This window comes from Anguilla anguilla, chromosome 8 (assembly GCF_013347855.1).
Source record: "Anguilla anguilla isolate fAngAng1 chromosome 8, fAngAng1.pri, whole genome shotgun sequence".
Classification (NCBI taxonomy): domain Eukaryota; kingdom Metazoa; phylum Chordata; class Actinopteri; order Anguilliformes; family Anguillidae; genus Anguilla; species Anguilla anguilla.
The window spans coordinates 43,485,132-43,504,011 of NC_049208.1; the positions used below are offsets into that span (position 1 = coordinate 43,485,132).

Genomic DNA, 18,880 nt, shown 5'->3' on the forward strand with positions numbered 1-18,880 from the left:
TGTACATGTCTACGAATGTCAGGTTTTAGCAGGTCCAGACGTGATCTCAGGGGACGTCCCAGGAAAAGCATTGCCGGTGTCTGACCCCTAGTGGCATAGGTGCTCTTACGATACGCCAGTAGAAACTTTGCCATTTTGTGTGATAGGGATGTTCCATCATTTCCCATGGCTTTGATGGATTGCTTAAAGGACTGTACGAATCTCTCTGCAAGTCAATTGGTTGCCAGATGAAACGGTGCTGAAGTAATGTGCTGTATTCCATTTTTTTGACGAATGTTTGGAACTTGTCTGATGTGAATTGACTAGCATTATCGCTCACAAGTTGTTCTGGTAGGCCTGTTCTTGAGAAGAGGTTGCGTAGGAGGTCAATTGTCTTTGTGGAAGTTGCTGTTCTTGTACAGAAGACCTCTGGTCATTTGGAATGGGTGTAGACCACGACTAAGTACATTTAGTCACAGAAGGGTCCAGCGTAATCAATATGAATGTGCTGCCACGGGGAAGCGGGCCACTCCCAAGTGTTCAAAGGGGCTGTCGCTGGTTGTTTTTTAGTCTGCTGACATCCGCAGCATGTCCTGGCAAGGTTCTCCAATTGTTGATCAATACCAGGCCACCAGATGTAGCTGCGGGCGAGGTTCTTCATCCTCACCACCCCTAAGTGCCCTTCGTGTAGCATGTCAAGCACCTTGGAATGGAGGTTCGGAGGAATGACCACTCTTGTGCCCAACGACACAACCCTGGCTCACTGAAAGCTGGTCACGGCGCGATGAGTAGGCAGGAAGAAGCGGATCACCTTTCATTGGCCAGCCTTTCACTGTTACGTCATATACCTTAGATAAGGTTGGGTCACGACCTGTGTCTAAGTGGATTTCGACGCTTGTGACTGGCAAATGCTCCATTTGTGCAACGTGGAACATTTACACCGCATCCTTTGCCTCATAATTAGCCGATGACTCCAGTGGGAGCCGTGACAGACCATCAGCGTTTCCATGTTGTTTGGTGCCTTTGTATTCAATAGTGTATGATTGTGCGCCTAAAAATAATGCCCAGCGCTGTAAACGTGCCGCTGCCATGGCTGGGACACAATTCTGTGGATTGAAAATGGAGACAAGAGGCTGATGGTCGGTAAGTAAAGTAAAATGCTTCCCATATAGGTACTGATTGAATTTCTTTAGCCCCCAGACCAGACTAAGGGCCTCTCTATCAATCTGCGCATAATTGCGCACGGTCACAGGTTTTTGACTAACACCATTCACTGTCACTCTGCAGTAAGCGGTTCAATGGATATAGCACAGTTGACAGGTTCGAGAGAAACATATGATAATATGATAATAGTTCACCAGGCCTAGGAAAGAGCGCAACTGAGATACGTTCTATGGCCTAGGCGCTTTCAGGATTTTTTTTCACAATTTTGTCCTTGCATTTATAGAGGCCATGTTCATCAATCCTGTGGCCACAGTACTCCACAGAGTCTTTGAAAAATTCACATTTGTTTCGGTTTGTTCTCAGTCTGAACTCGCTTAGCCTGGTTAGGACTTTTTCTAGGTTTGTGAGGTGTTCCTTGTCATCCACTCCTGTGACGATAATGTCGTCAAGGTAACACTGTGTGCCAGGAATGTCCTGTAGGACCTGGTCCATCGCCTTTTGACATATTGCTGGTGCCGAAGCAACTCCGAAGACTAAGCGATTGTACTGGAACAAGCCGTTTGTTGTGTTGATCGTCAGGAACTTCTTGGATGACTCCTCCACTTCCATCTGCAAGTAGGCCTGAGCGAGGTCAATTTTTGAAAACCGCGCGCCACGCGCCAGCGATGCGAAGATGTCATCAATGCACATCAAAGGGTATTTGTCTGGACGTAGTACCGGATTCACTGTCACTTTAAAATCACCACAGAGACGGATAGCTCCACTGCTTTTTACTTTGGGCACAACGGGGGTCGCCCACTCAGACCAGTCAACTTTTGCCAGAATGCCATCCTTTTCTAGCCTTTGGAGCTCAGCGTTGGACGAAGGGTGTAGGGCACTGGCCGAGCCTTGTGAAACTTGGGTATAGTGTTATCTTCCAGCACAATATTTGCTTTGATATGTTTTAAGGTGCCTATGCCTTCCTGGAAAACCTGATCTGACTGTGCAGCTACAGCTGCTGTAGCTGATTCAGTTTTTTTTTTAGTAACGCTGCTGCTCTTTTTCTCTAATATATGCAGAGATTTAATGGATTGGCAGTTGAGTTTCACACTCCTCAACCATTCACGGCCAAACAAGGGTGCTCCGCCCTTTTTGAGGACATATAGCGGCAACCTGTGTGCTTTTTTAAAATAATATTTCACATTCACAGTGATCTTTCCGCATGGTGAGATTTTCTCACCGGTGTACGTTTTTAATATTACAGTAGTGGGCTGTAACTTTAAAGGTGAAAAATGTTCATTGTAGTTTTCACATGTAATCACTGACAGGGCAGACCCAGTGTCCAGCTCCATTTTCAATGATACCCCTTCGACTTCTGGTGTCACCCAAATGCTCTGTATGTCAACCTCTTTAAAGTGCATCTTGCAGGTAAAAATTTTTATGAAATGTATACTTAACCTTGTCTGAAAATGACCATTTGAAAAGTTAATGTAGGATTTAATAATTTTTACAAGACATAAGGGCACACATTCAGAGGAAGTAGTGGCCGGTTTGAGCAAAGCTCCTAAAAACACCTTTTTTTTCAACATTGCGTGATATTACATAAAAAAAGGGAGTCTGCCTGCCTTAGCCCAACGTGCAGTAGTAGGTGGTAGTGAGTCTGAGCGGTCATGATATCATGAGTTGGTCTTTTTAACGTAGTTTTATATTGCATTTCACCATGTATCACCATGGTCAATTATTGTGTTTGTGCAGGTTGCACAAACTCCAGCCTGTCAGGACATCGAGCACACATTTTTCCTAGCAGGAAAAGGAACGGTGCTAGCTTTCATGCCTGGGTGCGTTTGTGCAGGTGAAGAGACGGGTCTTCACTGCTGCATTTGTTACAAAACATGCAGTCATGTGTGGCGCTCATTTTAGACCGGAGGATTATCTTCCCGGCGATATGATGGAGTGCAGGATGGGATGTCGAAGCCAGGACCGGGTGAGGCTGACAGCTGGCGCGGTTCCTTCAGTGCACACAGTGGCTTCATCAGGTCCGCCATCAGCAGCAGGTTCTGGTTCTGTCTTACGAATTACGTTTTACATCCTTTTTTATTAGGGCTGTCAAAGTTAATGCAATAATAACGCGTTAACGCAAATTCGTTTTAATGCCACAAATTTTTTAACGCATGTTAACGCAGGTTGCTGCATTCAAGACAACTCGGAACCGGGTGAGGCTGACAGCTGGCGCGGTTCCTTCAGTGCACACAGTGGCTTCATCAGGTCCGCCATCAGCAGCAGGTTCTGGTTCTGTCTTACTCCAGAAAACGATGTCAGCTAGGTCTATCAACAAACATATGGCTTAGCCATACCCAGAAGTCCTCAATAATACAGTATTTCCAATAGTATTTCCAAAAGTATATCCAAGAAATTACGAAAAATCGTTGACAAAGTTTCGTTAGGTGCAGCGTCTTTTACTGCTACCACAGAGTGAATGCGAAAGTGAATGCGATGATGAGAAAACTTTCGGTTACGCTGACCTATAAAACGCTATTCCAAAAGCAAAATTAGACATGTTATACATCGTTAGAAAGCTTATACTCTCACCTACTGAATAAATGAATTGTCAGTCAAGCCAGACTGTACTAAAAAACAATGCCGTAAACAACACATTTGGTATTACGCACAGCTATTTTGGAAGGTACCCAGGAGTCACAAATGTGCGTATATTTCACAAACGGATTGTCCAAGACAATATATGACCACTCAGTCTCAAAAGGGACATCTCTACGCGTAAAACCAAAGGTGGCCCTTCAGGGCCAGCAAGGCCTTCTCTGCTGGCCTAGAGATTGTCAGAATCTGAAAATTATATTTTTATAAAGTTCATTCCCATCAGTCTATTAACGTCATTTCATTGCTAACCTCTCCCTCAGTTGTGCTGCTTGCAGTGCAGCTCTTATAAATCAGAGCTTTTATCCAATCAGATTTTCCACCTGTGCTGTCTCTCGGTGAAAAATCTACCCTGAGGCCTTCAGAATTTCGAGTGAGCCCCCTCTGCTATTGAAGCAAATGGGGAAGATGTTGTTGATTGTCATATTTGTGGAGGAAAACCTCCTCTTAGGTTCAGTGGGTGAGTCGGCAATGTAAGAAGAAAGACTAGAAACTATGATTTCTTCTAAAAATCTTTTATTTTCTTCTATTTTACATAAGCCTATGGGAGGCCTCCAGTACCATAAAGACACACAGAGAGCTCTCCGAATTACGTTTTACATCCTTTTTTATTAGGGCTGTCAAAGTTAATGCAATAATAACGCGTTAACGCAAATTCGTTTTAATGCCACAAATTTTTTAACGCATGTTAACGCAGGTTGCTGCATTCAAGACAACTCGGAACTAGTGAAAAACGAGGTTTGACTTGTGAAAAAAGCAACCGATCTACTAATCAAATGGCAAGTAGTCTAACACACAGCGTCTTCATACCGTGTTAGGGGGATTGAATCATAAATTCAATTTATCCGTTAAAAATCTGTTTTAATCACCAAGTAGTCTACACTTAACAAACAAGATACACCAGTCTGTTATCTACCGTGTCAGCTTTCAGAATAACCAGCAAAAACAAAACTTTCAATTCAATTTTGTTTACAGTCTACGCATTGAAGATATTTGCCATGAATACAAGTGCGGAGAAAGAAGTGCGGAATGTATCCGCAAATAAGGTTGATTAAAAATGTGCACAATTTCGTACTGCAAATGAAAATACATGTAGGCTATAAGGCCTAGGCTACTCAATAAAACTGCCTATTTGGGGACAGCTGGCTATATATGATAGTATTGAGTAGCCTATTTTGTGGATTAATTGTATTGATACTCAAGGAAAATCAGGGGAAGATTCCACCACCGCTTAGTGATTAAAACTGATTTTTCTAAATCGCATTTATCATTTAATCTCCCTAACACAATGCGAAGAAGCTGTGTGTCCCTTTCCAATTGATTAATCAGATTAATTAAAACAGTTTGAGATCAATGATTAGTTTAAAGGAAAGTTTTGCACCCCACCAATTTTCAGCTCACCAGTTGCCGCTGGTTTTATTTTGTTTCAATTCGACTGTTTAAGAAAGATGGATGAAGGAGGAAGAAAGCGAGGACAAAAGAGGATGACGACAGATTATTTTCGGGGGTAAAAAAAAATTCTCAGCATTAATGACACTCAATAAACTTGAAATATTTTATGTAAAAGCTTGCATCAATAGTATAAATTCTTTTAAAAAATTGTTCTCCTTAATTACAATTTTGTGCACAATACATTCAAGATACAACTATTTTGAGCTGAGACGTTCATTGTACCTAGGCCTAGGAATTTAATGTTGCACAGAATTCTAGTTATGCTAGAGAAAACTCTTCTCCCTTCAGTATTTATTCCAGTGATGAGCCTTGACACATATGTATGTTACATAGTGACCTGAGGGGTCGACTCATCCCTGCCTTAGGTTGACTCCTTTGCGGAGATCTTACCCGTCATTGAAATGAGTCACAACACACACTCAGTTGTCAACCTTCTTCTGCGATCTGTGGTTCAGATCACAATATCATCATCAGCCATAAGCCCTTTGTTGTTTCAGGCCATTTCTGTATAATGTTGGGCTCTGATATGACGGCTGAAATTGATTTTAGGTGAGAAGGTTAAAAGCACACTTATGAGCATTAGGACGAAACAGACTATCAAATATCCTTACACGATAACAGTACCCATCTTCTCCAGGCTATTTTTCAATCACCTGAACACATCCAAATTCCAAGAAGAAGTTTGATGAATTTCCACTACTGCTTTCTTGAATATGCTCTACAAAATCCTTAATTTCATCTACAGAGCATTTGTATTGCTTTGGCTGAATTGTTAATGATGGCTTTTAATTTCATTAGATACATTGATCTGGTCCAATTAGTTGAAACATGACAGAACATCACACAAAATAATGAAATAATATTCCAGTCGCCAAGACATTATGAATTACTGTTATGGCTAAAAAATTAAATAAATTTTTGCTGTAGTTTAAAAGAAAAGTATACATTTCAAACACCTGTCTGGAATTCCGGCACTTTTATAACAAGCATATCCAGAACAGTGCTATCTACCTAACCAGAACTAAATAACCCTCAGCTAGTCTTGAAAGGTTTACCGGGCTCGAAGCAGCTGCTCCCAAAAGAGATCAAATCTCCGCCCAGGATCACCTTAAAAAACAATAAAGGAAAAAATAACAAACCAAAATAACAAATAGCGTCCTAAGGGAAGGATATAATCCAGCTGGAACATTCTAAATAACCGAAGTCACTATACGGCAAGCAGAGGAGCAAACCAAAAGTTGAAGTCAAGGTAAGCGAACAGGGTTGAGCATGAGTAGTAGCCTACACTGAGGCAAACAAAACATAATGGCTAGGCAATAATATGAGTCAAATAAGAAGAGGTAAGGCTCATACACACAAAATCCGATAAACAAATTTAAAAGGGGCCAAGTAAGAATCAGAAGTCAAACAAATATGGTCATACACCAGGCGCGTAGCCAGAAATCTGATTATGGATGGGCACAGACAAAAGTCAGATGGGCACAGTCCGTATGCGTATAGCGATACAAAAGCAGCAGCATAATCATATAACATAGGCTATGCATAGAGCAGCTGGAATTTCTGCAAGTGCTCTGAACGTTCAGAGGCTGACGAAAATAATCCATAGTGGAATATATTTTAAAATATTGTGCCATATTGCACTAGTGTTATGCAGCAGACTTGTAACGTGTAACGCGCGTGCGGTATGAACAACAGAATGATGAGGCCGGGGGCTGCTGGCATTTGCATTCTGATTGGATGGGCAGGAGTGCCAACTGGGTGGGCGTTGCCCATCTATGCCCACCCGTGACTACGCGGGTGTCATACACAAAGTCAAATAAACAATCAATAATTCGAAATTCAAACATAGGAGTTCGCCAAGCTAATCTACCTAGATCAACGCTGTAATAGAAGCAAATGATATGCAACACTGCTTTTAAAATGTCTAGAGAAGGCAAAGCATTAAAATATATGTGAGTTTGCTAATTACATTCTGGTTCTAAAACAAAAATTGACCGCATCTGTGTTTACAAATAAATTTATGTGTGTCAATATAAAACCTGGTTAATTCCGATCATTTGGCTGCAGCACTTTGCCTGCAGCACTTTGCCTTGCGTTGGTCCCAATGAAAACAAGGTTATTGGAATTAAACACACAATGTCTTAAAATAAAGATCTATTATCACAATTGAAATTTGAGATTGATGTAGGCTACAATCTGGTTATGATTTGAAGTTTCTTAGGTTCAGTAAATATCATGAGCGTAATACGCCAATATAAGAAACGGAGGGAGAATAAGTGCATAAAGGAGGGTATTGGAAATAAAAGTGGAGATATTCATTAATGATGAAACAAAAAGAGAGACGTCGAATGTGACATACCAGAGAAAAGACAGGAAGACATACTGGCAATGGGTAAGGAGTCAATCGCCTATATTAGTAGGTTTTCCCGCAATTAAATAACCTGCATATATGCACTAATTGTGGTGGAAAAAAAGGTATCACTGTCACTTCTAAAAAATATTCTTCAACCCAGTCTGTATAAAATGAAGAGTAGTCAGAAATGGAATTTTAAAAGTCAGTAATATTTCAAAAGGCTTTTGTTTCATTCTTAATGCAAGCCACTCCAGCTGACCTTGGCTGGTTGTACTACACTATGTAATCTATTTATAGTTGCTCGAGATCAGCTTCTTCTCCGTCTTCTTGGATTGATATCTGCAGAGAAACTTAATAGTTTTAGTTAGGTTCACACAATAGTTTGTTAAATTCAATTCTTCACCACACATCATCACTGAAGCTTTATACAGACATCTTCAAATTAGAAGGAGAAAGTTAGTGAGTCTTTGACTCAGCTCACATTAGCTCTAGGCAACACTCCTATTGAAGGAAAATGTTTTGTTAATTTCTAATCAACCGCTATAGTGCAGAAAAATTATGCACATTCATTTTATTATTGCAACAATTCATTCTATTATTGCTCCACTTTACTTTCCTTACTGATCTGTGCAGTCATGCAAGCAATGCATGCTCACTATGTCATTTATCTATTTATTTATTTAAATCTTACAAAAGCAGGTGCGCGTGTTCAAACACTTCTAATATACTCAGTCCACATTCACTCATACGCACACACACTACTTCGCCCTAAAACATGTGCTTACACTCTTCACAGCTATTTTATTTCTCAAATGCAAATATATTAAGATGCTGATTAATTTGTACTACTTTTGCAATGTCTTTCTTTTTATTTAGGTAAAGGGAAATATATGATGACACTATTTTTATTTGAAAACCGCTACTTTTTACTACTGTAAAAATTGCTTTGGTTATTCTTCTAATTCCAATTATTATTACATCTGGATGGTAATTAAACATTTTAATTGGAGCTGCTTGCATTATCAGTTTATCCTTGTGGCATCTTGAAGCTGAAAGGAACAAGTTGTCCACTGTAAAAAGCAGTGGAATGTTCGCACTCTAGATTTTGGGTCTGAAAATTCCTTTAAGACCGATGTTCAATTTCTAACCCAAATGTCCAATTTTACTGCAGCTAAACATTAATCTTTTCTCATTTCTTTATATCTCTAAACGGGTACTATCCGTGATTTTCTTGATTTGTTATTTTTACTTTTCCAGTTGTTGCTTCATTTCTTATCTGCCTTACTTGTTGGATAATTATGTAGGTTAATTTACAACAAAATAAAACTGGATATTGAATCGCCTAAAGTAATACACTAGACAAGGCTTAGTCAGGGTTATACTTATAAATTTATAGTATTATCATTGATGGGATTCTTTAATTCAATTTTCAACACTTCTTTATTTTCGGACTTAGTGCCGATTCACACTATTCTGACTGACTGTCTACAGTTCCTTGACATGTGCCCTATCTTCCCACAGTTCCAACAGGTCACAATCGGATGAAATCTGGTTTCTCTGCCCAGTTTTGGGACCACCTGCAGTGGCGCAATTGTGGCAACCATTTCATTCAATGGGATGTATCTATTCGGGGCTGTAGTGGCTAATTTAAGTTCTTCCCTTAACCGCTCCACCATAAGGTTAGAATCACCTAATTGTTTCTCTAAGCATTTCATCCGCTCATGTAAACTACTTGTATATGCTTTTATTTCTTTAAACATTGTTGTATCTCTAGATTTAATTTCCTTTCTTCCTTCTCGCCACTTTTCTTCTATCTTACTCCACTGCTCCGAAGAGCCAACTGTCACCATCATTATACAGTTATTATAATTATAGCTGTATAATATAAAACAATACTTATTGCACAATTAACATATTTATGTCTCTAAAATATAAAACAATATTTTTCTGGGCCCACAAGACTAAAACAACGAGTAAACATCACACTTTGACAAACAACACATAATTTTATACTAACCAGAACAACATAAAGACAGACACACTATATGACAACAAACACAACACAAAAATGACACAGATTATTGCAATAAGACTTTTAGAATTATTTCCCTACGAATACAGGGTATCAATATATGCCCCTGACTGTAATTGTCAATAAGACTTTTGTATAGCTTTCCCTAAAACTGTCCCTTTCCTACCACTTTTCCTATCAAGCGCAATTCAGGGTACCAGTACACAATCACAAATACAGGTTCCCCTGATAATTGACCTTCTCGCATCGGATTTTCTGTGGAAGACGTCTCCTCTCAGCAGTTTTCTACGCATCCTGTTAGTAAGTTCCGTTACGTTTTTGGCTACCCGTTACTAAGGTCCATTACGTATTTGGTTACCTGTTACTAAGGACCGTTACATATTTACTCTTTCCCTATAGGCCTCTTTTCTCCCAGACAGGTCTTAAAACTCTTATCTCTTTACTCTTATTTCTTTACTCAATCTTATTTTCTTTACTTTCTTTATTTTCTTTATTCTCACAACACCTCTTTAAACACACTCTACAACAAACTCACCCACAGGAGTCCGTCACTGGAATCTGGCCACGGTTGGAGCCGACGGATTATGGGTAACTCCTTATCACAGACTTTTTATTAAAAAGGCGTCTGCTTACCTTTTACTAAAGTTGACCGGTCACTAGAAGGAGAAACACCGCACTCCGTCAGTTCCCTTGCGTGCCTCCCTCGTGGTTGTTAGACTCCTGGCTGGCTCACCATATTTTGTGGAGGAAAAACTCCTCTTAGGTTCGGTGGGTGAGTCGGCGATGTATAGGCACCCCAAGACAAGCCAGCACTTTTCCTAATGTTGAACTCCTGTTTGTCCAGACCAATAGACAAAACTTTGCAACACTTAATACAAAGGTTTGTGCAGCAATGTACTATTTCTGGCAGAAGACACGTTTTAAGAATTTCAGAACCTTGGATAGATTCCACAACTGGTTATGCAAGGTTTAATTTGGGCTGAGGCGTTAGTTACATTAATATAGCACTTTTCTCAAACTCAAAGCACTTTACCATGAGAGAGGGGAACTCACCTCAACCACCACCAATGTGCAGCACCCACCTGGGTGATGTGACCACAGCCATAGTGAGCCTGAACACTGACAACACATCAGTTACACAGTGGACAGGTGAGGAGTGAGGTAAGCACGGAGATTGTTTTTTTCTTAAATATTTTTTATTTCACACACATGAACAAGAATACAAAGAAAATCAAGTTTAAAAAAATCCAACACCAATATAAATATAACACAAATATAGGGTATCTTATAGGTAATAGAGGGTTTCTTCCTCTGGCTCACAAGGGACAAGGCAGAACACGGTGTAATTCAGCCTGTCTACCACGTCACGTAAAAAGACTTCCATGTCCTCCTTGTTCTCAAAAAAAAAAAAAAATGGAGCTAATGTCTCCTCCTGCGCACCTTCCCCCTCCCGAATTTCACAGAGTGTGGTGTAGCGTCTCAGCACCTCCGCAACCTCCCGCTCCTCCATGGCCAGGACACGGGGCAGGTGAACTGGGTCCGAAAAAAGGTGTTGGTGGTCCTGGTACCACAGGGCGGCAGCCCGGAGGTGAACCATCATCAGTCGTTCCTATAGTTTAAAAACATGTTTTAATACAAATACATTATATATATATATATATATATTGAAACTTAAAATTAGTATATTTTAGTGCACACTTTATGTTAATGTTTTATGTGAACAACTACATGTTTCTGATACAGAAAAGTTGCGCAATGAGGGCATTTAATTCTCTGTTTAGATCTTGTGGTGGTAATGTCTGCAGGCAGTGGGGAGGATCTGACAGTGGATTCTAAACCCTGTGGAGAGGGCTCAGCCAGAGTAGTGTATTCAGCTGGGGTGGATTCAGCAGGGGTGGAGAGTTCTGCAGGGGTGGTGGATTCAGCTGGGGTGGAGAGTTCTGCAGGAGTGATGGATTCAGCCGGAGTGGAGGGCTCAGCAGGAGTGTGGGCAGTGTGGATGGTGTGCCAGGACCTGAAGGCCCATGGCATGACAGGTGTATGAACATGGCGTCCTTCCTAATTCTGATCTGGTCACAGTGGGGGCAGTGGTAATGACCCTCTGTCCTACAGTTTAACAGGAATCTGCAAATCCAAAAATCTAGAAAAACAAAAATGACAGGCAAAAAATGAGTACTGCCATCAGACAATCAGAATCTAAATCACAAAGAATTGCCTAAATGGTTAAAATACTACGTACCTTTGAAAGTCAGTGCATGTTTTAAATGGACTTTTATATGAGACTGTAATTTTGAAAGTTTGGTTGGTTTGAACGTGAGGCAAAGTGGACAGTGAAATAGTCTGCAACAGGTTGTGCATCTTTCAAGTTGCACAGATGAATTTTGATGGACAATGGAATGATACATCTGTAACAAAAATAAATCATAACAGTGTAAGAACAATAAAATGGCTATTTGTAGTTCTTTACATTGATTATGGCATCACATTTATAATAACTTTAAAGTGGCAATCTCAAAGATTTCTGTTTCGTTCTCTTTGGCGGTACCAATGGCGATAAGCGGTAATTGCAGGTGTGTTTTTGGACCTCACTTCCAAACAGTGTTGCCTGTGTGTGACGTCAGTCAGCTGGCACCTGGGCCACAGTAGCTATAACACTTACTATTTACTGAATAAAAAATGGTTGTTATAAAAGTAACGTTATGTACATACTCATTCATTGTCTAACTTAAGCTGTCTTTACACTGTCGAGCCGGGTTTAAATGCTGTAGCAGACCAGTCTGTGGAAATTGATCATTAGTGATGCTGCGTTTCCCAGAGTCTCCTTAGCGCTACGTGCGTCGTAAGGTATACCTTAAGCTCTTCCTTTAGGTCTCGAGCTGTTTCCCAGCGTCTCCTTAGCTAAGGTATACCTTAATTAAGGTATACCTTTAAAAGGGTGGTCTGAGGCACTCGTAAGCTGTCCCTTAGCGCTGCGCTCCGGTAATCCTGTCACAGTTTTGCCTTCTTATGCCAACATTTTGCTTTTCAAATCGACAGTTGTACTACATCTAGTAGCACATCGGCATGCGAAAATGAGTTTAATATTAACTTTACGAAAAGTAATTATCCAATCAACGTGTCTGTGCATAGCATGTCGTGAGAATGTTGTCGTTTTACCTGTCTATCCCCATCATGATGGTAATTAAGTATAGGGCCTATCCATGATACTAATCCAATTTGTGAAAAGAAAATTTTTTTTTTTTTAATTTATACGTAGTGGCGCTAACTTAGGATATGGCATTTCTGACTGCATAACCTGTAGAAATTAGTTTGTTTGTGTGTGAGTCAATGATCACACTGACTTGGAACAAACCGCCGGTTTATTAAGAATATAAAACCTGTGTGTGCAAAAACAACTTTGAGTGAGTCTACTTGCATGACCGAACTAGAGCACGTTGATTGGCCTAGCCATAAACACACATACAGGTGGCTCATAATGGACAAACATAGCCAAATGATCTACATCCCCTTCCTTTAGCTCACACCTCCTATATAAAACAAAATATCAACATTACGGAACATTTTTCTTACCGTGTTGTTTTACGATTTTCGGTAAACAACCCAATAATGATATTCTTGGTTAAACTTAAGATTATCCAACAGCAAATTAAAATACCAGGAAAAGTTCTGAAGAATTGAAGAAGAAAAAACATGTAGGTTAAAGGCATTTGAGAAGCTGTTATCTAATATATCTGCTATAAACAATCTTAACAGCTTACTTTCCATTAAGACCCGTTGCTGTTTGCATAAAGACATAGAGACCCCGGCTTTTAGTTGATTGAAGAGATATCACAATGCCTAACAAAGGGGTTCAGCATGCAACTGAAAACAAACTTGATTTCCTACAAGAGACCCAAACCTCTATGCTTCTTGCTGTACTAGGACAGGCAGGGGTCTGCTTCTGCTGCCCCTGGGCAACCTGATGCTGCCATGTCCCTGCCTGCTCCCTGTTGCCAAGAGTGTTAACTCAAAAATGTCTGTAAAACCCGAATAATATGCTACAGAGAAGATTATATTAACGCTGCTCGTATTAACAGTGCTTAAAATGTGTGCAAAAGTATGTTAGTGTGTGTGATATGGGAATGACAAATATGTGTATAAGGCAGTCACATTCCTCTTTGACTCTTAACACTGCACACCTAGCAGTTTTATGGTCCTAACATACACATAGGACTCGGGATATTTGCACCCCATAGTCACTCGCCCATACACTTGTGTCGTAGCGCTGCTACACAAGCCAAAGACATGTCCGTGTCTACCAAGCTAGATAGCGATTCGTATGAAGCCACACTACTGGCGGACAGAAGTCTCCTCCGTCTATGCATAACTGTTCACACAGAGGAAAAGTTAAAATACTATTTTGGAGTCATTCATTAAATGAATCCCATTCCAGTAGCACACGTTCCTTCGCCACTCAGATACTTCTGCTGTTTGGTTTGCTAGGAGTTTCTTACAGTTGGTGACCTCAACGTGATAAGTTTTGGTTTTTTGCTGTTGATGACCTCGATGCACCGTGTGGTGTATCTGAGCGGTTTCTTACATGTGCATTAAGTTAGACTTTACCAAGTCATCTAATATAACTTATGGTTTTGCGAAGATGGACCAGCTTCAGGCACTTCTTAGCATGGAAATAACTTGCCTGACAGCCTTTTAAGGTTGCCTTGTTGCCCCGACACATTGAAAAATGTTAGTTGGTAACTTGTGTAGTTTTTCACTCCCCCATCCCTAACATTGACAACCAGCATATACTCAGGCATTTGCATAAGCATTCCATTTTAACTTTTTGAATAGTTACACAGTTCCATTCACGTCTGAGAAAAATGCGTTGAACCCAGACTGTTTGATGGGTCTGATGATTCTTGCTGATTCTGTGGCTAGTAACAAAGTTTAAGATATGTAAAATTCCATAATTGTCTTTCAAACACCAATTAAATAAATACAAGAAATTACTAGCTATTTTTCTGTACCAGTTCTGTGTTGAATATTACTTGCTAGTGTAATGAGGTTTACTCAGATGAATGAAGTTTCAACAACCAATAAGAATTCAAGACGTCAGTAGAGCCCAACTTATTGAAATAACACGGACACGACAACAGTTTAGAAATAAATATAATACATTTATTGGCTATGATAATGAGTTGGTAACAGGCTAATTGAAAAAAATAATTTGTATAATATCCTGAATGAGATTATATGAGGAAATTATGGTTTTGCAATGGCTAAACATAAGAGGTTGGCAGTATTACCATTTAACATTTAAGGTTAGATGTGTTATTGGTTAGTGACACGCTACTCTATGTTACTTGGTTAATTCGTTATATCAGTCTTATAAAAAATAAATTTTAACAACGTAAACTACAAGGTCTGGGAATTTGCTATTCCTGACCAACATACGCACAACAAACAAAACAACAACAAACAGCAATAAAATAACCTAAACAGGTATTTCAAATTGTACTCTATGCTATACCTTGATGTCAGTGTCAAATGTGTCAAAAATTCGTTTCAATACTTAACGGTGATAGTAAGGGAGGCCAGTCCTTAGGTGATGCTTGGTCAGCTGGTCAGCTGGTCCCAGGGGTCCGTGGCAGGTGTGCAGGTAATTGGGAAACTTCTTCTGCGAAGTCGGGATCGCAACAGGTTCCAGCCGCAAGGGAGACAGGGAAAAGGTATATAGATACGTGTTCCTCAAACAGCTGTAGATGGGAAATAAACCAGCTAGGTTTATTTCGCGGACGGTGGCAGGCCAACTCAGGCAGGTCTCCAGCGAGGTGCGAGTTGGGAAGCGCAAAGTCCGGCAATGTCCTTAAGGAGATGCGTCTGTTCAGTTAGGCAAGCTCTTACCCCAGAGCAAAATTGTTACGTTTTTTGATTACTTTTATGCTCAAAAGTCACTGACGCAATGGAATGGGCATGTCCTTATTCCTTGGTTAATCAAAAAAGTTAATGATGAACATGACTCAGCAGAGAGTCCGCCAAAGGTCCCAAAGTTCCTGTGTATAGTTATACATTGATACACAGGTAATAGATCTGGAGCTCCAGGCTGCATCACGGAACGGGCAGGGGAGGAACAGGGCTGAAGCAGTCCGTAACCATGGGGCTCAGGGCAGCGCTGGAGTGGTCCCACGGGCTCAGGGCAAGGAAACAGGCTGGAGATGTCTTTGAACTCGAAGCAAGGTTGGGCCGGGAGTCCCATGGAAAGTAAATGTGTTGTAAAAAATTTCACAATGGTAATGTTAACTTAATCACTAATACATGTTAACCACTAACTTGTACATTACGTAGTTGAAAATGTAGAATTTCAATAAAGAGCCTATGTTTGCAACGCATTTTAATATTTAACTTAAAGGATTAACATGGTGGTTGAACGTGACACTTCCCAGTTGTCTTTAGGCAACAACAAAACAAATGTGCATAATTTTTTTATTATTCAGTCATTTCAATGTACTTTAAAACGTATTTTTCTAAGCGTAAATTTCCCACTATAAAAGTTCACCCGAACCGTCTGGACGTGGTAAAGAGAACTGTCAGTTAGCTATGATTGACAGACCGTGCCCCGTTACCATAGCTACCCCCATGATAAGCGCTCTTTTTGGGAGACTTTTCACAAGTTAGCTAGCTTAGTAGTATATCAAGTATTGATAGATAGCTAAGGTAAGGACGTTGACTTATATCCAATTATAATTTTTGCTATCTAGCTAGCCAAGTTAAGATAAAAGCACAACTATAACGTCCTCATAAAAGCAAACTAGCTAGCTAACGTTATCGATAACATTGCCTTATGAAAGCAAACTACCTAGCTAGCTAACGTTAGCTAACTAGCTAGCTAAATGAATATAACCAGAAATAATCTAATAGTCCTTAAAAGGCACTCTAATTTAAGTGAACCTAACGTTAGTCAAATATTTGCATTGTCTTGCCCGTAAGCCAGCGGCGCAAACTATGGATCTCGAGTTATCCATGGGTTTACAGGGCGTGGAAAGGGGAGTGGTTACTGTGTTCGTGACGCATCAAGTTGACAACTTTCTCAACCTGTTGAAAATTGGAAGATAAATTTAAAACTCATATTTCTCCAAAAATACAGAACGGACATATTTAATACTTCACTCATTGTGTTTCTTCAATGCCTCTTGTGCAAATAGCACATAAAACCGAGAAAGTGTGAAAATCACCATGGTACTCCTTTAATATTGACCTGCTGCCAGCTCCTTTTGTAACTGCTGTCACATGCGCTGAAAAATAATATAACTTAACGTTTCAATGTGCTGACATTGTCAGAAAGCAAGTGAATGAATGTCTTCATATGTAGACAGGCCTATTTAATTTATCTACAATGATCTGCCAAGCTTTATCTCTCATTTTGGCCGCTCTGTTACAATTTCTTTTTCTTGACACGTTTGTGATCTTTAGAGGTGAAGAAATACCCCCTCTGCAGTATTGCCATAATTTTGTAAGACACCAAAACAAAACAAAAAACAACGTTACATTAAGTTACATTATGAGAATTTGAAAAACACCATCAATTTTGATGTGTTACGTGGTACGCAAAGGTCTGCTCCCCTTGTGTCTACATAAGGAGTATAACCCCCCCCCCAGATAGGGGTACAACAGCAGTGCCCAATCTGGGAATCAACCCTGCAACCTCGTAGTTACAAGCCTGGGTTATTAACCATTATGATGCATGGCCAGTTTAGATTTTAAGGGGGAAATGGTTGCCATGGTAACTGAATGTACAGAAGTGTGAAGTGCCTGGGTAGAGCTGAAATGGAATCAAAGAGCCATTGCAATTGCATAGTCTCTAAGATGTTAGAGTGAGATATTGGGAATGGATTGCCTAGATTTCGGATAATTACTAAAATAAGACATTGCAGATTAGACCAGAATACAGAGGCAAAGCTTGGTTTGTCTGCATATGCTGCAAGAATTCCTGCCATGCCAGTAATATGATATCTAATTCAAATTCTATTTTGAGAAAAATAAAAAATTTAGAGTGCTACTCATTTGGCAGGGTATTTTGGATTACCTGTGTGAATTCCCTTGCTAATCAAATAGATTAACATGGAGAGGGAAATGGACAAAAACAAGGAAGATGTAGTCTTTAGGGCGTCATGTTTGTCTCAAAACAACTGGCGAGCTCCACACAGTGATGTGTCAAACATAGGCTGAATAATTCATTTTGAACGGAAACACACCCCCACACATAAACCACAAATTAATGAACCGCCTATAGTCAGTAAATGGGTATTGAGAATGGGAAATTCAGTTTCACTTGTATAGAAATTATTAGAGGCACTGTCAAAAATATGCTTTCTAGAAAAACAACAGCAAAAAAGGCAAAACTAAACCTGAACCCTTTAAACCATGAAGTGAGGTAAAATAACAAAATAACTTCCCCAATAAGAAGAAAAAAAATCTCAAACAGAATTTTTTTCGGCCCCCGTCCGTTCATCAAACTATAGTATTTGTGTGCCCGCCACAAAGTGGCGGCTTATTACTGTAAACTGAATACAGCACTCCCTCTGGTTTGTTATTGCTGATGGCTGCAGCAGCTCAAATCAGCTCTGACTTCTAACATATAAATACAAGTAGGCTATCTATGTAAACATACAGTCCGTTCAACAACTAGCCAGCAGGAACGACACTTAAAGAGAACCCCACCTGTTAAGACTTGTATGGCTTAATATGTTGTAAATGCCCTCAATTATAAAAACATATTGTAAAAAAGGACACAAAAGATTTCAGTTTCTTTTTTTTTTAACCCAGCCTTTAAAGTCGGACTGAAATGTGAAATACTGTATCATTATTTATATTCTATACCATTGCAAAACTGTTTTTAAATGGTTTTAAAATATTTTTTTTTTTTAATGATAAAAATGTATACTTTTGGACATATCACAAAAATGTTACTATCACGTTACTATGGAGGTCGGATACTGTGTGGGCGGGGTCGAGGGCGTACTCCTTGCATTTTGAGTGACAGCTAGTGGGCCCACTGTTCTGAAACGCTGTCTTGGTTCCGTTTGACAACCCACGTCACAGGTGCGTGTCTCGGTCTGGCAAGCAGCATCACTTCGTTTACCAATGAATAGCATTCGAAATTCCCCATGGCGCCACGGCAATTGCTGTGGAAGCCCTCCAGTTTGCATTAATACCCTTGTAAAAAGCGCAAGTTGTAAAGGCAACGTTGCTGCTGTACCCTCCGTAGCCATTATTTTTTTCTGCTATCTGTA

The 18,880-nt window shown here is 40.0% G+C and overlaps 1 pseudogene; it reads right to left on the bottom strand.

Annotated features, from left to right (window-relative positions):
* Positions 1-212: 212 nt before the first annotated feature.
* Positions 213-896, bottom strand: LOC118234213 (annotated as a pseudogene).
* Between the last annotated feature and the right edge of the window lie 17,984 nt (positions 897-18,880).